The sequence below is a fragment of the Lynx canadensis genome, chromosome D3 (genome assembly GCF_007474595.2).
Source record: "Lynx canadensis isolate LIC74 chromosome D3, mLynCan4.pri.v2, whole genome shotgun sequence".
In the NCBI taxonomy this organism is placed as follows: domain Eukaryota; kingdom Metazoa; phylum Chordata; class Mammalia; order Carnivora; family Felidae; genus Lynx; species Lynx canadensis.
Window position 1 is genome coordinate 35,546,561 of NC_044314.2, and position 19,598 is coordinate 35,566,158.

The window sequence follows — 19,598 nt, forward strand, 5'->3', positions numbered from 1 at the left end:
TCATCACTCTGCTGCTGCCTGTGGTGAGGCCCTAAGCTTAAGCTTAATTCTGAATCAATCTCTCTCTCATTTTCTCATGATCAGCTTATGGTGCTCTATAGCAGCTCAGTGCTGTCCCCTTCTCTGTGAGCATCAGTTCTCCAAGAAGCGTGGGTCAGGATGAGTTCAAATACAGCCTTACAATACCACACTGCTCATTCTGACCCACCCTCATGGGGCTGTTTTTCCTCTCTGTAATTGGCTTTTGTCATGCAATATAGACCAACCGCCGTTCTGTCTGCACATGTCTGACCCCCAGGTGGTATGGCCAAGTGACCCCAAACAAGCCATGACATTTAGAAAGGCCTTGTCTGCTTGGAGCACACAGAAACCCTCCAGGGTCAGGAGGTGTTGTCCAAACCTGCATGCTATCCTACTTAAGAGCCAGAGTCACATTCTGAGGAGTCACTTTTGTCATCCCAAGAAGGATAGAAATTTCTTGCACGGCTGAATTGTGAGTTGAGCATTTCCTCTCCCTGCTATTTATTCTGTGTCCAAATGCATAAGATAGTAAAAAGATTCAGTTTACTTTCTCTCTATCAAATACATGTAAGATAAAATGATATCTGGGTGATGGAGGGGTAATTGATTGATTGATGAAAACCAAGCTAGACTCTAGGTAGTTGCTTTCTTGAATTAAAGAAATACATACCTTCATAACATTATTGAGAAATAATCATTATTATCAATACTAATAAAAATAGCAAGGTTATTACTTTATTTCTGTAGGAGTGCTTACTGGATAAACTATTAGAATTTTTAATGTAAAATCATAAATATTTTCATGTAATTAATCTAACCTGGAAATTACTCTTCCATATGACTCAGCTGCTCCTTTGGATAGAGACATGCTAGACAGAGACCTGGGGTGCATGGAGCCCATGAAAGGAGCTCAGAGAGGAGCACTGAATGCAATAGGGAGCCACAGAACTTGACTTGCTCAGAGTAAAAGAGCTAGAAATTTGAGGTGGATTTAATACTGGAATTCTAACTGAGTTTAGAGGAATGGATTTGGAGAACATTGAGTGCAACTACCCAAACACTGGTTTAATATAGTTCATAAAAAATTATTCCAGATATTCTTCCACAAACAAGAGTCACTTGGAAATCTATTAAAAATATAAGTTCCCAGTTCTCCACTGTTACTTCCTGAAACACGCTCTCTAGAGGAGGAGGCTAAGATTCCATATTTTTCAAGAAATTCCCCAGGTAAGCCCAATACACAGTCAGGTTTAGGAACCAGTCGTTTAAACACCCTCAGCAAACTTAGTCCATAGTGTCAGTACACTGGGTACAGGAATAGGAGAGCCTAAGGCAAAACATTCCATCTTTGGACCACTCTGCTTTGTTAGAGTGATCTATCACATAATGAGTCAAAATACATCTTTTCATAATTCCCATCACTAGGACCTGCTTCTATCCCTTGGCACCTCATAGAACAAGCAAAATCCTTTTTCCTGATAATTGGTGATCTGGTTCATAAAAGAGCCAGAATGTCTCTTGATCCTGTGATCCAGGATCCTGTGCCAGGCCGCTGCAGCCTCTCCCTGGGCCACGGCTTTGAGAGAGCTGAGAATGCCACTTTGGAATTCTTTTGAAGTGCTGGAGAAGCTGTGGCTGTTACTTTCATTCTGTATGCAGTATAACATGACAACTCCTTGACCTGCAGACTGAGCTATGGTCTACTAATTCGGCCTTCCCCATCTCTGGTTCTTGTTTGTACTGCTGTTTTTCCTCCTTTCATCCCACATCCTTCAAGTTTTTTTTCCCCTTAGCGTCCTGGAAGCATGACTATACAGATTTGCACATCAGTAAAGAAACCAGAAGAGATGCTATTTCTGCAGATTCCTCCTTCCATGCTGTAGAAGAACCCATCGGACCCAATGTCTCTCCTCTGTGAGTAAGTGCCCTGAGTTTTCTCTCTCCCAAGTGAAGCAAAACCACAGGGCAGGGAAGATAGGCCAGCTCCACGCTGGTGGGTATAGCACTCCATTTCCCCTCCTCCAACTTTACCTTCGGCCTTTGGTACAAACTATGTTTAACTAGAGCATGAAAAAAAACAAACAAACCGGTATTCCATATTATTTGGCCCAGTATGTCAAAGATGTTTGACTTGAGGTATTAAGTACGAGAGCATGAAAAAATCAGTTGTTACACTGAAATGATCTTTTACACCTCCACCTGCCTCAGGGACATTGTAGGAGTGAGCATCACTTATCCCCAAACCATCAAATCCCACCCAGCCACACCCAAAGTACGCAGCAAATGTATGTCTACTTCATCATGGCGTGCCAAACTCCATGCAACTCCTCAAACACATGAAAGCCAAACTAAAAGTATTTCAAACAACTGGCATTTATTTATGCCACTGTATTTTTTAAGCATTTCAATGAACATGTATCATTTAGGCCATATGTACCAAGACTGCATATCCATTTTTGATACAGTGATATAACTAGAATAGATGATTAGATGGTTAAAATGTTCGCAGAGAATCTGGATACTTTGGCCCATTTCGGGATTTACACTTACACCTCTGACAGCTATACATGCTGCTTTCACCTGAAATCCAGCCTTGCCCCTCTGTGGCTTAATCTCTGCCCCCATGGGGACTGTGCAGTAACCACACCAAGTACAAAGGACTTCTGGATGCTTCTGCTCTAGTTGGCTGCCCTTTACCCTGCTGCAGCCCTGGGGAACAGCTTTCTGATCTTCCCATCATGCCTTTCTAATAATTTCTTGTGGATCTCCAAATCACCAGCCGGCACTGCCTGGCTGGAGGGCTCTGGTCACAGGGCAGCTGCTGTTCTCCACCTATCTCACTCTGACCTGAGTCCCTAACTCATTCCGCAGGAAGCATTCGGCAAAGGAGAGGATGCACGTGTGTGCGGGTGAAGCCCTGGATTATAATGTATGAGGAGTGCTCAGATACACCAGGGTTTGCATCTTGTCTCTGAAAAATACTGGCTATGTGGTCCACAGGACTACGGGCTCAACAGTATCAACTTCACTGGGTGGTTGTGGAAATTAAATGGGCTGATATATTTAAGATGAATGGCAATTGGGAACCTAATAAATATTAATTCCTTTCTCTTTCTCTTTTCCTTACCCTTCATGTGCATTTGACTTGAGGAATGGGAGCTTGTCTCTTCCTAATGTAGCTAAATGATCATCCCTTGCCTTTGTACAATACTTTATAAAATACAAAACACATTCACAAGCTTTCACCCTCACAGTTATTCTGGGGTTGGCAGATCAGATGTCAGTGTTCTCATCTTTCAGGTGAGGAAATAGAACCGAACAGGGTTAAGTGATTTGCCCAAGGTCTCATACTATACTTTTAAATATAGACAATACATCTTCTCAAGAGATTGTTAAACAATCTGAATATCTTCAGGAGGAGTCACCACTAGTGATCATGCTCCTACCAGGCTTGCACTCCTTAGTAAACAAACTCTTCCATTCCAGATTAGTTCCTCTGAGGGCTTGCACACAGCAATCTGACAAATGAATTCACATGAAGGTGCCAGGGGCTGATAATGGTTTAATACGTTAACATTCCACTATTGACATTTTAACAAGGAGAGGCTCTGGACAATGCCTTAATGCAGGAGAGCAAATAGAATCCATCCTGAGTGCCAGCTCTGATCAATTGGTAGTGGCTGCCCAGCACTGCTTTGAGAAGGACCCTGAGGCTTTGTCTGCACTCAGAGGAAAGCCTGTCATGACCCATTGTCAATGCCTGTCATAGGTGTGGAAGGGGCAGCTAAGGCCGGCTTGCCACTCCGCTTCTCACCTTCCAGTTCTGATCTCAGATCCACCAGAGACCACCTGATGAGCATCCCTATTCTCCACCTTCCCCACTTTGACCTAATTCCTTCAAGATGAGCTAGAGGTGGCAAAATGGCCTTAGACAAGTTCCCTGCCTGAGTCCTATCATCTCCTGAGTCTAGTTTTCCTCATGATGCACACTAAATGAGATACTAGATATAAGAACACTTTGAAAATTATAAAACACGATTTAGCTATGAGGTGCAATTGTTATTAAACCAAGCACTACAGCCAGCAGGAAGGGTGGGGAAACTTTAATCATTTTCAGATGGCTCTTCATGGTAGGGAGTAGCTTATTTTGGTCCCACTTTACACCACAATAAGAGGGTTTGTTTTTAGGGTGCCTTCCCTGCCTCCTCGGCCTTCCTCTCATCCCTGCAGGAGATGAACTAAAGAAGCTGCACCAGCAGCGTTTCCTTCTCCCTCCCAAGCTGGGTATTGGCATCATTATCTGAATATCAGCAATAACAGATAAGAGCGGCAGATACCAATGTTTCATTACCTTTGGTGCCGCTGGGGATTGCTGCCCGGATATTTGGATTCACATGGCTTTCTCTCTCCGAGACTGACTTTGAAAAAAAGTGAATTTCCCTTAATAGGTTAACCAGAGCAGATCTGGGGGATAGTGCCCCTCCGGCCTTTTTACTGCCCTGGATCCCATCCCCAGCCATGCCTGGTGTCACCTGTTTCTGTCCACAGCAATGGCAGAGCTACTTCCTTGCTTGCGCCAGTAAGAATAAGCTTAACGACCTGACAGGTAAGGCCCTGCATAGCCCTTCGCTGTCTCCAAATTGTCACTTCTTCTCTTTGTCATTCACCCTTTGCTTCCAGAAAACTGGGCAATCTATTGTTCCCCACAGGGGCCAGACACATCCTCATCCCTACACAGACCCCTGAGCTGTCTACTCTCTCTAGCATGCCCAGTCTTGAGTCTCCGTCTGCTAAGCTCTACGATTTCCTCAAAGTCCACCCAACATGGCACCTTCATGATGTCCAGAGCAGTCTTTTTCAATCACAGGTCATCTTCTCTTCCTTTTAAATAAATATCCAACAGTAACAACTATAGAATGTACACACAGGTCCTACACTACATTAATTTCACATCCATGATCTTAGTTAATCTTCATAGTAACCCTATGATTACTATTGTATCCCTATGTTTACTATTGCACTATTGTGAACCCAATTTTACAGATAATGAAACAGAGGCCCAGAGAAATCAAGAAATTTGCCCATGATAAGGCAGCCACTAAATTCCAGAGCTGAGATTCAGGCCCAGGTCTCTGCCTTCATGGCCCATGCCTACCATTACCATACCCCAGGGTTTACTGAGCCCAGTCCTGAGACACTTCTCCTGTTCATATGAATTGTATTGCTTTTGGTGTGGGAGCTCACTGTGACCTTGTCTCCATACCTCTGTCTTCATTATAAACTCCTATATAATCAAGAAGAAATTATTATGTCTTCCTCAACTTTGTCTCCCCAGCACACAGAAAGTGCCGAGTAACCCTCTAGATTAACCACTGCCTTTGATTCTTTGATGCCAGTCTATTTCCCATGGACTCCATATCCTGAGCTTGTCATCTACCAACCGAATTGGTTCACATATTTCAACTAACAGTTCTCCCTGCAGACTCTCTCAAGTATCATGTTGTTTCCCCACATCTTCCTTACTTTTGCTATGCCATTTATACTCTTCATACTCAATCGCCTCTGCCTTTCTAAATTCTCTCCAAACTTCAAAACTCTACTCCAAGCCCACCTTCTCAGGGGACCTCTTCCTAACCCTCACAGTCCACATTGGCCCCTCCATCCCCTGACCCACTAACATGTAAGTAGATGGTTCACCAGCTCCTTCACTAATTGATAATTCATAACACCCACATGTGCTGAGTCCATACCAGGCATTATGAGGACACAAGAAAAGTATGGCACATGCATAGCTCCTAACTTCTAAAGTTCAAACACTGGGGAGACCATGGTTGCCCATGTGAAAAGTTAATAAAAATGCCCAGTCAAGTGGGCAGTTCAGAAAAAAACCTCTGCCAAATATATGCCAAATATGAGTTCAGAGGAAGGTGAGAACATTGTGCATTCTGAAGGTTAGACTGCAGGCCATCTGCAGGAGGATCCTGGAGAGTGAGTCCACTCTGGACAAGTAGGAAGTAAAGGAAACATGTTCCAGGTGGGCAATAATACAATCACTATGTGAAACAAGAATGACTTGTGAAACAGGCAATGAGGAGACAGGTATGATGGGAGGAAAAATTAAACTGTAAATGGGACAGGGAAAACGGAAGGTATCGGAGCCACCTGTATAAGCCCTGCTTCCATGTGGAGAGTCTCTTACTCAACCTCTCATTCTGCATATGAGAAATGGAGGCCAAATATGGCAACGTGGCTCAGGAATGTCAAAGCTGGGATAAACATCAAATGCACAAAATTCCTCGTCTGTGCAGCTAAGTGTGAAAATCTTTGGAACTAAATAATACCACAACTCCTTGGACTAGATCACAGACATGGACCTTTATCTGAGAAACACCACATCTTAGTGTGACCCTAGGGCTTAAGGACTAGCAGTTTGCCAACAACCCAGTGGTTCATTGAGCAGGTCATTTTAACTTCTGAGAGCTTGAGTTTCTTCATCTATGTGAAAAGCACAATAAAGTGTAAGGTTATAGCTGAACACAAGGATCCTGGTAGAATTTCATGAGATGTTGCTTTTCTATTTTTTCTAGAGTTCAGCACAGTACTAGCACATAAGAAATTCTCAGTATAAACGAGCTTTTATATGAAACATGGGGACGATAATGCCTCTCCCAAGGAGATATACAGTCTATGCACTTAAATAACAAAGAAACCAAAACCGAGAGTTTGGGGGACCGGAAGTCTATTCTAACTTAGATCTATAGTGGCAGCACAGAGCCTGCCTGCCAGCCACAAATTTGTAACTCCTATACTATCTAGCCCAGGGCACAATCCATCGAAGATATTTAATAAAGGTTTCTGAACTGAATGGATTTAAATTGGATCAAATTTAATTGGATCCTTTGTTTAAAATTTAAAAGTCTGCCTCTGAGAAGGGCTGAATGGAGTACTTCTTAGTTTTGCACATTGTTAATTCCAGCAATCAGACTTGACCCGTCTTTCCTTCATATTGATAATTCCCGACAGAATGCCCCACTGTGTTTTCCCTCCTCCACTGCTCAGAGAGTTGATTGAACATGAACTACACAGCTGTGGTCGGGGTTTGCTGGGCTATGTCGCTGATGATTACAAGGTTGTATTTTCTAGACCACTCTTGTCATATGCCCCCAGTGTGCCAACCCCAGTATGGTAGGTTGATACTCAGACCCATCTCTTCCCTGCTTTGCCTTCCTATCTATCACTGGGGATGAAAGCCTGGAAATTGTTGGGCCCAGAATCCTTGGCCAGCTATAGGCTGCTACTGAGAGGTGCTCACTGGAGACAGGAAAACAGGAAGGAGAGGGAAGCCATTCTCCTCCTGGCTCTAGCAATGATGGAACCTCAGGGGATTTGAAGGCTCTGGCAATATCATTGGCAGTTTGATCATCAGGGTGTGAGCTCCTTGGTTCCTGCTGGCAGCATAGGGTAGTGATTCCAATGGTTACAATATTTGCCTGCCATGGAGCTCCAGCCACATGAGCATCAGCAGAGGGAAAACCATGCTGCCATGTTTCTCCTGCTGCTATTCCAGCATGTGTATAACCAACTACCTATATTAAATCCTCTTCTGCTTGACATAGACAGAGTTTTCTGCTTTTTTTTTTTTCTTGCTGGACACTGACTGATAGATCACTGAAAACTTCTCAGTATATTATAAATTTTGAAAATGAATTTTCATTAAACTATTAATGATCAATAATGATAAAATAGTTTAGCATTTTTAAGAGCAGAATCTTTCTAATGATAGGCTTCATGGAAAACATCTTGAAAGGCACAAAGGCTTCCTCCAAACTTATACATAAAGGAGAAAGTGCTAGAACAACCCTTCCCACGTGCTAGAACAACCAGCGGAGAAACAGCCTTCTGTGGAAACAACACAAATGGCCAGCAGTGAAATGAATGGCCAACGGCAAAGAGGGGACAATGAATGCTGCTACTCTGGCAGAGATGGAAAGGGAGATTGCAAGGGAGGTTCTTTCTTTGGCCATTGAGATAACTGCCAGCACTCACATGGTCAGCCCAGGGACTGGCTCATCCACCTTAGCACTGGCAGACCTCAGAGGTAAGTAGTAGCCTTGGGGAGGGGAGGCCTCAGGACACGATTCCTGAGCCGGGTTAACCTTGAGGCTGACACTCAAGCAGAATACCAGTGCTCACCGCAAAGCAGCGTCCAGACTGAACATTTCTCCACTCAATCAGACAGCTGCCAAGCCAGGCCTCTGCCTCCTCGGCAAAGTGGGACAACATTACGCACTGGAGGTGCCTCTAAGGTAAAACTGCAGATCATAGCAAGATTCATAGCTTTGAAACAATGTGTGCCTCAAAGTTATTGCTTTTTGCTTTGTTTTGTGTTTAGAGGAAAAAAATAACAACAACAACAACAAAAACCCAAACCTTTAAGAAATCTAATTATATGTTTGAGTTATAGACTGGTTTTTAACAACAACAAAAAAAAATTAACAAAAAAGGGGGCTCATTAAGAGTCTTTTGTCTCCAAAACAAGTGTGTTTTCCTAAGCCATAGAGCAAGCAAATTCTAATTGCTGGCTTCATTATACAGAAAAGTCTAAGTGTAACAATCAGAAGCCTTATTACACATACATAATTGAGTTTCATTGCAACTTATGAAAACATAAACTCTCTTAAACACACTTGCAGAAAATGTCGCATCATCAAATCAACACTTTTATTATACAAAAGTAATTGTGTTTAAAGACACCAAACATATGTTACTTATACAAAAAAATGAGTTGCACTATGATTCAGAAGTCTGAATCTTGAATCTGAGAGCAATGTTTTGTTTGCAAATGCAGGGCAAAAAGAAAAAAGGCAAATTACAAACTTTACTAATGAGATGAAAGGGAACTTGCTCTGGAAATATTCTAGTTTGGAAATTTTTTTTTTTAATTTTTTTTTTTAACGTTTTATTTTTTATTTTTTTTTAATTTTTTTTTTTCAACGTTTATTTATTTTTGGGACAGAGAGAGACAGAGCATGAACGGGGGAGGGGCAGAGAGAGAGGGAGACACAGAATCGGAAACAGGCTCCAGGCTCTGAGCCATCAGCCCAGAGCCCGACGCGGGGCTCGAACTCACGGACCGCGAGATCGTGACCTGGCTGAAGTCGGACGCTTAACCGACTGCGCCACCCAGGCGCCCCTATTTTTTATTTTTGAGACAGAGAGAGAGACAGAGCATGAACGGGGGAGGCGCAGAGAGAGAGGGAGACACAGAATCGGAAGCAGGCTCCAGGCTCCGAGCCATCCGCCCAGAGCCCGACGCGGGGCTCGAGCTCACGGACCGCGAGATCGTGACCTGAGCTGAAGTCGGACGCTTAACCGACTGAGCCACCCAGGCGCCCCTCTAGTTTGGAAATTTGAACTCTCAAATTCCCTACTCTGGCCAAATCTTCCACGAAGCTACTTTCTTCTGTACCTGGCTCCTTCTAAATCCGTTCCTCGTGGTGCATCTTCACATTTTCCCCTCTGATTTGAATTCCTTCTCTACCCAGTCTACTACCCCGGATCTCTGGATTTTCTTTCCCTAGTGCCCCCTTAATGTTCTACCATTCTCACCTGGCACAGGCATCCCTCACTAATTCCTGCCCTCTCTGCTTCTTATGCTCCTGTGTCTGTGCTGATGGAGCTTCTGCAGAATCCCGTCCTGCTTGCTTACCAGGGACTGGTGAGCCCCAAGTCCAGCTGCCCTGCCAAGTCTGTTCTGCAGCCCATTTGCTTCTCCAGATGACTGTCCTCTTCAGCACTGGTAATTTGTGGGGCCCAGTGCAGATGGAAAATGCAGTCCCCTCACTCAAAGAGCAGGAAAAAAAGCCGCCTTCTTGCTTCCGTGTCTTTTTGTTTGCTATTTAATGTTGCATTCCTCTCAGTGCAAGGATGCTTGCTGGTGGACGAGTGCAGACCCTCATAAAGGCTTGGGCCTTACTTCGCATCTCAGTGCACATGTGTGTTTCTGATTTCAACCCTCCCCAGTCCCCACCCCAGGCTTAGGCAGGTGATGGCAGGGGAACAGGAAGCAGAATACCTGTCCTGGGAGATAGAACCACACATAAGCCAGGCTCCAAGTCCCCAGCACCTGCCCTATTTTCCCACTGAATTTACTTCAAGAACACAATTCAAAGATAAAATTATTAAAATTTCAAGGTGGAAATCACAGAGCATTAAAACTCAACTATGAGGTCCTGTGTGACTGCACTAGGCACTGGCCCCTGAAGTTGACCCTTCCCAGCTCCTCCCCATTGTCCTCGCAGCTTGGGATTCCCATCCTGTGCCGGTATCTCTGGGTACCCCTGCCCTTACCAGCCAGCCTGGATGCACGTGTACTGACCCACATTTCGCAGGTAAAGTTAGCAACCATCCCAAACCCTGCTTCTGCCCTCACCTCAAGCCATACACCTTCCCTCCTTCTCTTGCAGAAGAAAAAACTCAGGCCTCATCCTAAGATAGGTGCAGGGGCTGGGATGTGTCTCTTCATACTATCTCTTTCCTCAGTGTTCTGCTCCTTCCTCAGTACACTGCTAAGGGCTTCACCAAGTCTCCCATCTAGGCACCCCAACACAGGAATAGAGGGGGTGATAATTTTATCCTCATTTTCATTTGAGGCTTAGGGGTTTAGAGTGACTTTCTCAAGATGACATAGCCAGAAAGAAGCAAATCCACAATGTCAGCCCAGACTCTGAACACTTACCCACCATGCCTTACTTCTGGCATTTTCCAAATCCTCCTTCTACTGGCTTCTTTCCCCCAAATGGAAATTTGCTCTAATACAACAACAGAAAGCCAAACAAAGATATATATCTCTATATAGATATATCTCTATATAGACAGACAGATAGATAGATAGATAGATAGATATAGATATATACCTATATATAGTTTCATGATCCAGCTTAGTTCAAATGTCCATTCTGTCTTCCGTTTACAACCATACTTCTTCATATCATAGTGTATGCCCCCTGCTGTTGCTCTCTCCCTCCACCCATCCCTCTCCTGACGATGTCTGTCCATGATTTGGGCAGTTAGAGACTTTCTGCAGTTGTTTGTCAAAGCTTTTCCTCCTTGACCTGTCTCCAGCCTAAAATGCTGGTGTCTGTCTGTTTCTCAGCATTCTTCCATTCCTGGCTTGCCTGGGTCTCATTCTGCCTGTATCACTCAGGTCACACCCAGCATGGTGGTGTCTCCAAGCTACACCTTGCCCTCTCTTGCTCTGTCATCTTCCTGGGTGACTTCCAACTATATTCAGGCATCTCCTAGATGTCATACACATGCATAATCCCACACTTGAGAGAAAGCAGGAACAATCACTGTCTACTCTAAGTAAGATATAAACCAGATACTTTATACTTATCTCCTTGAATCCTCACCAGCTCTTCAACGTGATGAGAAATCTAGAGTTCAGGATATCTATGTGCCCTCTTTACAGTTGCTCTGCTGAGCAGTCCAGAGCCAAGATTCCAGTCAGGCCTGCCAGACTCTAAGCCCATCCTCCACCATTGCCCAAGTGCTATTGCCTCTGTGGTGTGTCAGTCAAATTTCACATATTGATTTCTGACTTTCTCGGATTATATCCTAGCTACTTGAAAGTTAAAATATCAAGACTTGACTACTTAAGTGAACATTTCCACCACCACCCCCCCCCAGGGTTTTCTATCTTGGCTACTGGGATAGATATTTGATCTTGCTATTCCATTCCCTTTTTAAAATCCCTTAGGGACCTTCTAATCCCCTCAGGATAAAGTTGGAAATTCTTCTCCAGAGCCTACAAAGACCTCCATGAACTGCCCCTTGTCTAGTGGTATGCTCTTCTTCAGCCATGTTTGTTGAAAGCATTCAGACATACCTGTCTGCTTGAAGCATCCCAGCACACCACAATCTGTCATTTATCCAGGCATTCACTTGACAAATAATCATTTGTGGAGGATCTACTGTGTGCTAGGCTCTGTTCTGGGTAACTTGGGCTATCCCAGTGAACAAAACAGCAGAGATCTCACTATATTTGAGCTTATAATCTAGTGCAGGAAAACAGAAAACAAATGATAAACGATAGTAAATTATACAACATATAAAGAAGAGGATAAGTAATATAGGGAAAAAAAGAGAAAATGAAATAAGGTAAAGGGGAAGCACGAGAGTTTTTATGGTTTAAAATTAAATAGCATGCTCATGAGAAGGCAACATTTGAGCAGAGAATGAAGGAGTTGAGGGAGGCAGCCATGCTGACATCTGGAAGAAGAGTGTCCTGAGTAAAAGGAACAGACTGTGTGAAAGCCCTCAGGGGAAGAGGGCCCCCAAAGAGCCTCAAGGAAGGCTGGAGCAGAGTCAGCAAAAGAGAAGAGTAATAGCAGAGAGTAGAAAGTTAAGGAGACCAGATCATGTGAGGCCTTGAACATTGGGAGAGCTCTATCTTTACTCTGAGCAAAATGGAGAGACCATAGACAACCTACTGATGTAACTGACATCTTAAAAGCACCACTCTGGGCACTGGGATATAGGCAAGGACAAAAGCAGGGAGCCAGAAGACTACTGCAGGGACTCAAGCAAGAGATGACAGTGGATCAAGTAAGAGTTATAACAGTGAAGGTGGTAAGTAGTGGTCTGAACTTCAGCACATAACATCTCCTTACTCAGGAATGTTTTTCTCCCTTAATCCATCCAGGTGGCAGACTCACCTGACCTTCAAAAATATCCTCATCTCTTGGAAGCCTTCTCAAACCTGTTATCATTGGTTAAATTCAGAATTTCTTCTCTTTGCTGTCCCTCTGAACTCCAATAATACTACAGGCATTTCATTATTATAGCACATATCTGTCTCTGTCAAAATTATTGATGTTATTGTCTGTCTCCTTGCCAGACTGTGGGTGCCTTGAGGCCACACTGTCTTATACTTCTTTCTATGTTCAGGATGCAGTTTTCATAAATGCTCAATAAAAGATGGTGACTGAATAAATAATATTAGTGTAAGAAGTAAGCCATATTCTCTCTCAATCTAGGCACTGAACCCAAGTCTTGGGAAACTCAGGCACTGGTCAGTTCTCAGAAGACAAATGCTCAGCAATAATAATCCTCACAAGAGCCCTGCCAATTGGGGCTGCCAAGACCAAGATAGCAACCCACCACCCTTTCCACAGCTACTGAGTTAAGGAAAATCAGGAGGGTTGGCAATTGATGTGCAAAGTAACTGGATAGGAAGAGGAATGTGTGTGGATGACCTTCTATTCACCCTATGGGTGAAAAGATGGATCCCTCACCCTGAGTAGTATGAGATGGCCAAATACATAATACCTTAGACTGGACAGAAGAGATTAACCACAGTTTATTAGTCACATATGCTCCAGGGGAGGAGGATACCACATTCCATGCAGGGCCACACAGGGCTTGACCTCAGAAAGACTGGGAACAAGTAAGGGTTATAGGAAGCAAGCTCTGTAGTGATGAGGGTAAGGTGACTCCTAGTTTTTAGAGTGGATGTAATTGGCTTGTTTGAATAACTTCATGGGTTGGCCATCAGGTTGAAGATCTAGTGGAGTGCACTGGTCCTACTGATAAGGGAATTAGCCACCTGGAAATTCTTTTTCATTGAATGGGGAACATATCTGGTGAGAGAAAGGGAACTCATGGGTAGGGCTTTGGGTAAGCCCTGGGTGGCTTAAGGGTGTCAAGGAAGCATTTAATATTGCATGTTAATTTCAGGTCTTACATCACAGCATGGAAGTAAAGGAAATGCTCAGTTCTAGGACGGAACAGTGAAGGATATAGAAGGAGACAAAATTAGGGATAGTTTGCAACTTGAGAACAGTATTGGAATAAAGGATTGTCACTGATTCAGTGAATCCAGAATATGGCTAATAACAAAAGATAGTCTGTTAACAACACAGATGATGACTTGGCCCACAATTACATTCAGAGCAATATTCTCAGAAGCCTTAGAACTCCCACCACTGATGTACTCATATCAATGCTTCCCCACTTGCTAAACAATAAACTCCAAATTCATGAACCTGTTGGTAAATGCCCTATAAAAGCCAACTCTACTGGCTTATCCCTAGCTTTTATTTCTCTCCTACAAGAGTAATCCTTTGTCAAGTCTCTCCATCTTCATGAAAACTTACCAAAGAAATAAGGCTAACATTAATGACTCTTCTGGTAATTAATCTCCAGCTATAAGAAATACTTACAATGTACCTACTCAATGCCAATACTATGCCAAGAGTCGAGGATACAAAGCAATACAAAACAAGCTCTTGCCTTCAAGAGGCTATACATCTAGTTGAGGGGCAAGGCACATTCTTAAGTAAGTAATAACAATGCAAGGTAACATAAGCTAGGTTAAAACAACTAATACAGGATGAAAGGTAAGAAGTAGAAAGAAGAGGAGATCACTGAACTAACCTGGGGAGGGGGGCAGAGATCTATGTTTTACCTGTCCTGCCTCATTACATATGGTATAAAAACAGAAGTAGCATATATTTTTCTACAACCAGAGCCTAACATTGTGTCTTGGATTACTGACTGATTGCATGTTTGACTGATATACTGATGTTTGCTTGCCCCTCTGGAATCTTTCAAATATGCTTATTTTTGTTCTCGAATCATATCAGTAACTTTCAAATTAACTCATCTTAAAGGGTCTTAGCACCCTTGGGAAATTTAGTATTACTAACTTAATATCCTACCTTCTCATGCTGGGAGGTAGGTATTATTACTGCCATAATTAAAACCATATTAATTAGATCTTTTCAGTCACCTGGATTTCAGCAGATTCCAACACTGGGGATTGTGCCGCTGTCTATGCTGTAAGATATGAAAGGCATGGGAAAGGTGTCTCTGACCCCAAAATATCACACCCAGCTGGATTTCAATGGTGGCTAACATTGGAAATCAATCCCATTAGATAACATAACCCTTGCCCATGTAGGAATTGTTTTTGGAATGTTAATGTCTCTGCTACAGTCAATAAGTATTTGGGGGCTTGGGGTTTTGTTTGTGATCTTTTTAAGGGCTTCTCCTACGTACCAGATGTTGTTAGGTATCATGGGGATACAACATTGATCAAAAACAGCCTCTTCCTTTCAGTATATCCCTATATGGTTAGTTGAAGGAGGTTTACAGTTACCCAGCCCTGCAGTGGATATTTACAAGGCAGCCGTACATAATTTAGTGATGATTATGGAGTAACTATGGAAAGAGAACTTGGTTAGGAATATCTGGGATCTAGTCTAGATTTTGTCATTAAGGTACTGTGTGACCTAGGATATCACTTGCTTCCAACAGATTTGCCCTGAGTCTGATGCCCTATGTTCTCACTGAGTGATCTCTAGTTGGAGAAGTTCAGAACACCTTGATGATGTCAGAAGAGACAGAGCTCAGAGCCCAGCACAGTGCCTGATCCACAGTCAGCACCACATCTTAGTTCCCAACTTAGTTCCTTCAGTCCCAGAAGGGCTTGAGATGACTATCTTCCAAAGCAGAGTAGGCAAAGGAACAAAAGTGAGCTGGAGTGGCTAGGAAAACTTCAAAGAGAAGGAGGACAATAATATGGACTTTAAGGAGAAGGCAGGATTTGGAAGGAGTGGGATGGGGAGGGCATGCTGATGGGGTAAGAACTATGAGGAAAGACCAGCATGTGAGTGATCTTTATCAGACATAATTCCTCATGAGATGGTTTTAGATACATTTTGGGGATACCAGCAGTTGTGTTTATGGAGATGAAGATGTAAAGTTGAAGCTGGCAGCACCCCAGACACACAATGCTTTCCTTGATAACACCTTGTTCACCTGCTCTGGGCAGAGAGGTGGAGGGTTTGCTCCAGAAGTACCGCAAAGGCATAGAAACCTGGTGACATTGATCCTATGTCCCAGTCTAGTTTGGTAGCCCATTGGTTCCTACTATGTGTGACAGGTCAGCCCTTGTCTGTAAGATCTCTTGGGACTCAGATTAAAACAGTCTCCATGAGAATATCAACTATAGCCCTTAGCCACTGCACTCAGGTCTTCAGTGTTTTCTTATTGTCAGTTGTTGTTTTCAGGGAGGAGTATACACTGGAGGAGAGAGATAATGTTCCAGAAGCATCTCCTCTATTGACATCTTACTTATAGTACCTCATTTTATCCTTGCTGGAATTAGGAGGGGGAAGTGTTTGGCTTTCTACACATGAGAAATGTGAAGAGAAAAGTGAATCTCCATGACATTAAATAACTCTCCCAAAGTCCTAGCTAGGAAGTGGCTGAACTAGGATTTAAACCCTGCAAGTAGAGTCAGGTGCAGGGTAAGACAAGTAAAGTACCCAAGATGTAAAATTTCAGGAGAGTCTCTCTCTCAGGTTTGGACCCTGCACCTGTATGACCCTGAGAGTAACTGCCTTGCTTAACTCTAGTCCTGGCCCTACCTGCAAGGCTGTCTGACTCAAAACCCATACTGTTTCTCTTATACCACATCTACATTCTCTATCAGTTTTTCAACAGTAACATCAGCCCCTTAGTAGCCCATTGGGATAAATTATTCCCAGGCAAACCCTAGCCCGGGGATCTAGCTCCCAACTGCATGCTAACTAACCATAATCCCAGATGATGCTGAGACAAGACGGGGCAGGAAAATGAAGATGGATAAATCACTGTCAGCTAGAACTGCTCCTGGGGGTGCCACATGACACTCACTTACCAAGAGACACTTGGATATGATATAGCCCCTGCTGGACTTAAAGAGGAATGCAATCAGTACATCAACTTTTAGAGAGTCAGACACCTTCAAGAGAAGTTGTACACATCAGTAACCCATGGACACCCCAGTTCTTTAGCTGTATAGATGCCACATATAGCATTCCCTTAGAAAAACCACCCTATTGGGGCAGGAAACTGTTAAAAGTCTAAGGGCAGAATGGTCATTGGGCCCCAACCCAGACATAGCCCAGAAATAGACACAGCTGTTGCACACAGAGGGCCGCTCTCCCCTTCCCATTCCTCATGCATTTGGGACAAAGAGAGACTCATGTGCCAAATGGCAAGCTGCAGCTATTAAGTTGGACAGCAGGGCCGTAAAGCTACCACAGAAGGGGAACATTAAAGAGGCAGTGTAAATCCCTTGATGGCAGCACTAAGTCTCTGTCAACACTGGCATCAGTTTGTGCAAAACACACGGAGATCCAAGATGCTCACTATGGTTATGTTCAGAGTCTCTGCAAAAAAAGGATGTGAAAGAGTAAAGTCTCAGAAATGCCTCTGTTCTTTGATTACTATATGTGCTCACCTCAACCCATTTCCCTTCCATACAGTTCTGTCCCCCAGTTCTGTCCATGCCAAATCATCCACACATCATATCTTCTCCCACTCCATTTAATTCCCATCCATCTCTCCTCCATATATTCTATATCCTGTTCTAATTACAACTATTTTTTCACTTTTATCCTATATTTCACAATTCAATTCAGTCTGAAACTATATACATATGTATAGCACATCCCATATACAACGATAATTTTAGTAATCTTCCTGAGCTGATGTGCTTATGGAAAACGATATGAACAGGGAGAAATTGGGACCACAGTTAGATGGACTCCAAACCTCCCTACCATACTCAAGGACCCTAAATTATTGAGCAAGGTCAATATGAGAAAGAATTCCAGTGGCTCAATTCTCAGCCTTTCTCAATCAGACATTTTTATCAGCACGTAAGCTGCAGACACGGAAAGGGGAAAGGAAATGGAGCTGATGTTTGCTAAATACCTCCTGACTACTATGAACTAGAACTTGCTTTACATGCAAAATTTCATCTTATCCAAACTATAACCTTAAAAGATATTATTCTTATCCCCATTTTACAAATAACTGAGGTTCCAAGTTAAAAGCTTTTAAACTCAATCAGACTGGCCACATGGGGCCCATGATCTTTCCAGAGCTTCTATCTGATATAGTTGATCACACAAATATATGGCATCAGTGGTACTTGCAGTGATAGCACTATCAGTGGCCTAATGCAAAATTGTCTCTCTTTGCATGTGAATGACATAAGCATGGAGCAAATACAGAGGCTGAGATATACAATTAGACAGCAATGCACATATCTGGATTATATGAAAAGCAACCTTGCCCCTCCTAGTCTTCCTAGTTTTCTTTCCCTTCATGTATTGTTTCTCTCCTCTAACTTATATGTAAGCTTCAAGAAGGAAAGCACTTTGTTTTGTTCACCAGTACATACCCAGCCACTAAAAGAGCACCTAGCACACAATTGTGTCCAAATATTATTATTTGTTGGATGAATGAATAAATGAATGGAAAAACATGGTTTCTAAGGAAAGTTCTTCACATTTGAACAATAAGCAAAAAGTGAGATCTACTAGAGAAATTGTTCTACCCAAATGAAAGATGGGAAATATATGACTTCATTCAGTTTAAACTGTTAAAGCATAAACATGCCAAAGCAGTAGAGATATGCACACCCCAACTAAACTGCTGGGTAGAAATCACTAGCATTCTGCAGGACAAGAAAAGACCGGAAGGTGTTCAGGGAGAATGCTCAGGTTGGCAAGAAGACTCTGGAGGTATCAGAACTTTTACCAAAATACCTGAAGACCTGTCATGTCTTCATGGAAGGGTCATAGGCACATGGGGGTACAATTTCAAAAGCAGAACAAGGACGTCTGGGTGGAAATTATGTGGAGTCACCTTTTGTTTCAACACAGGGATGCCAAATCCACCATTCTGGAATGCTCAAAAATGGAATTTGTTAATTCTCCCTGGAAACCTTTTTGTATCCTGGGAAGTGCCATAGCAGAGGCTGGTTACTGGTTGTCCTGGTTACAATTTAGTCATTAGATGGAGATTGGACTAAATAAAATTCTCAACTCTGAAACTTGGTGATTCTATATTTCTCCTGGCCTTGCTTATCTGGGCATCCCCAGAAGCATGTAGCAGAATACCCTAATGAAGCCCAGCCCCAGACATCAAAGCCCACTGATCTTGGCCATCTCACTTTCTCTCCTTCTGTGGGCAATCATAATTCTCTGTTAAACCTTCCCACAATCCTCCTGCAGACTCCTGCTATAGATGTCCCTCTCCTCCTCCTCCATCCCCTTTGCCTCCTCCCTTCCACATTCCCATCATCTATGCATGTCCTGAGTCTGGTGCCCCCAGAGTCTGCTCTATGCTGCATGCCCACTAATTATTTATAAAGGAAATCAATCCCTGTTTATGTGTCAGTGAATATGAGACAGAATGTTTCACCCCAGTGACAATGCACACATCTCTTGAAGGACATTTATTACAAAGTAAATCCCAAAGAATCTCAGGTAGCATAAAAACCCATAAGGAAACATAATAAAGGGTAACAGAAACTATAGTAAGAGTTGGGGATTGCAGTCTAGCTAGGAGTCACTAGAGGGTCCTGTTTTGAAGTTCCAATTGCTCTGCAAGAATACTGTGTTCACTTGTAATTTCTATTGATTTGCAGTAACTTTTGGTATAGCTTATGGAGATAATGGAAGGCTGTAGGTCTCTAAGCCCAATCTTGGTGCTGCCTCTGATTTGGGAGTGAG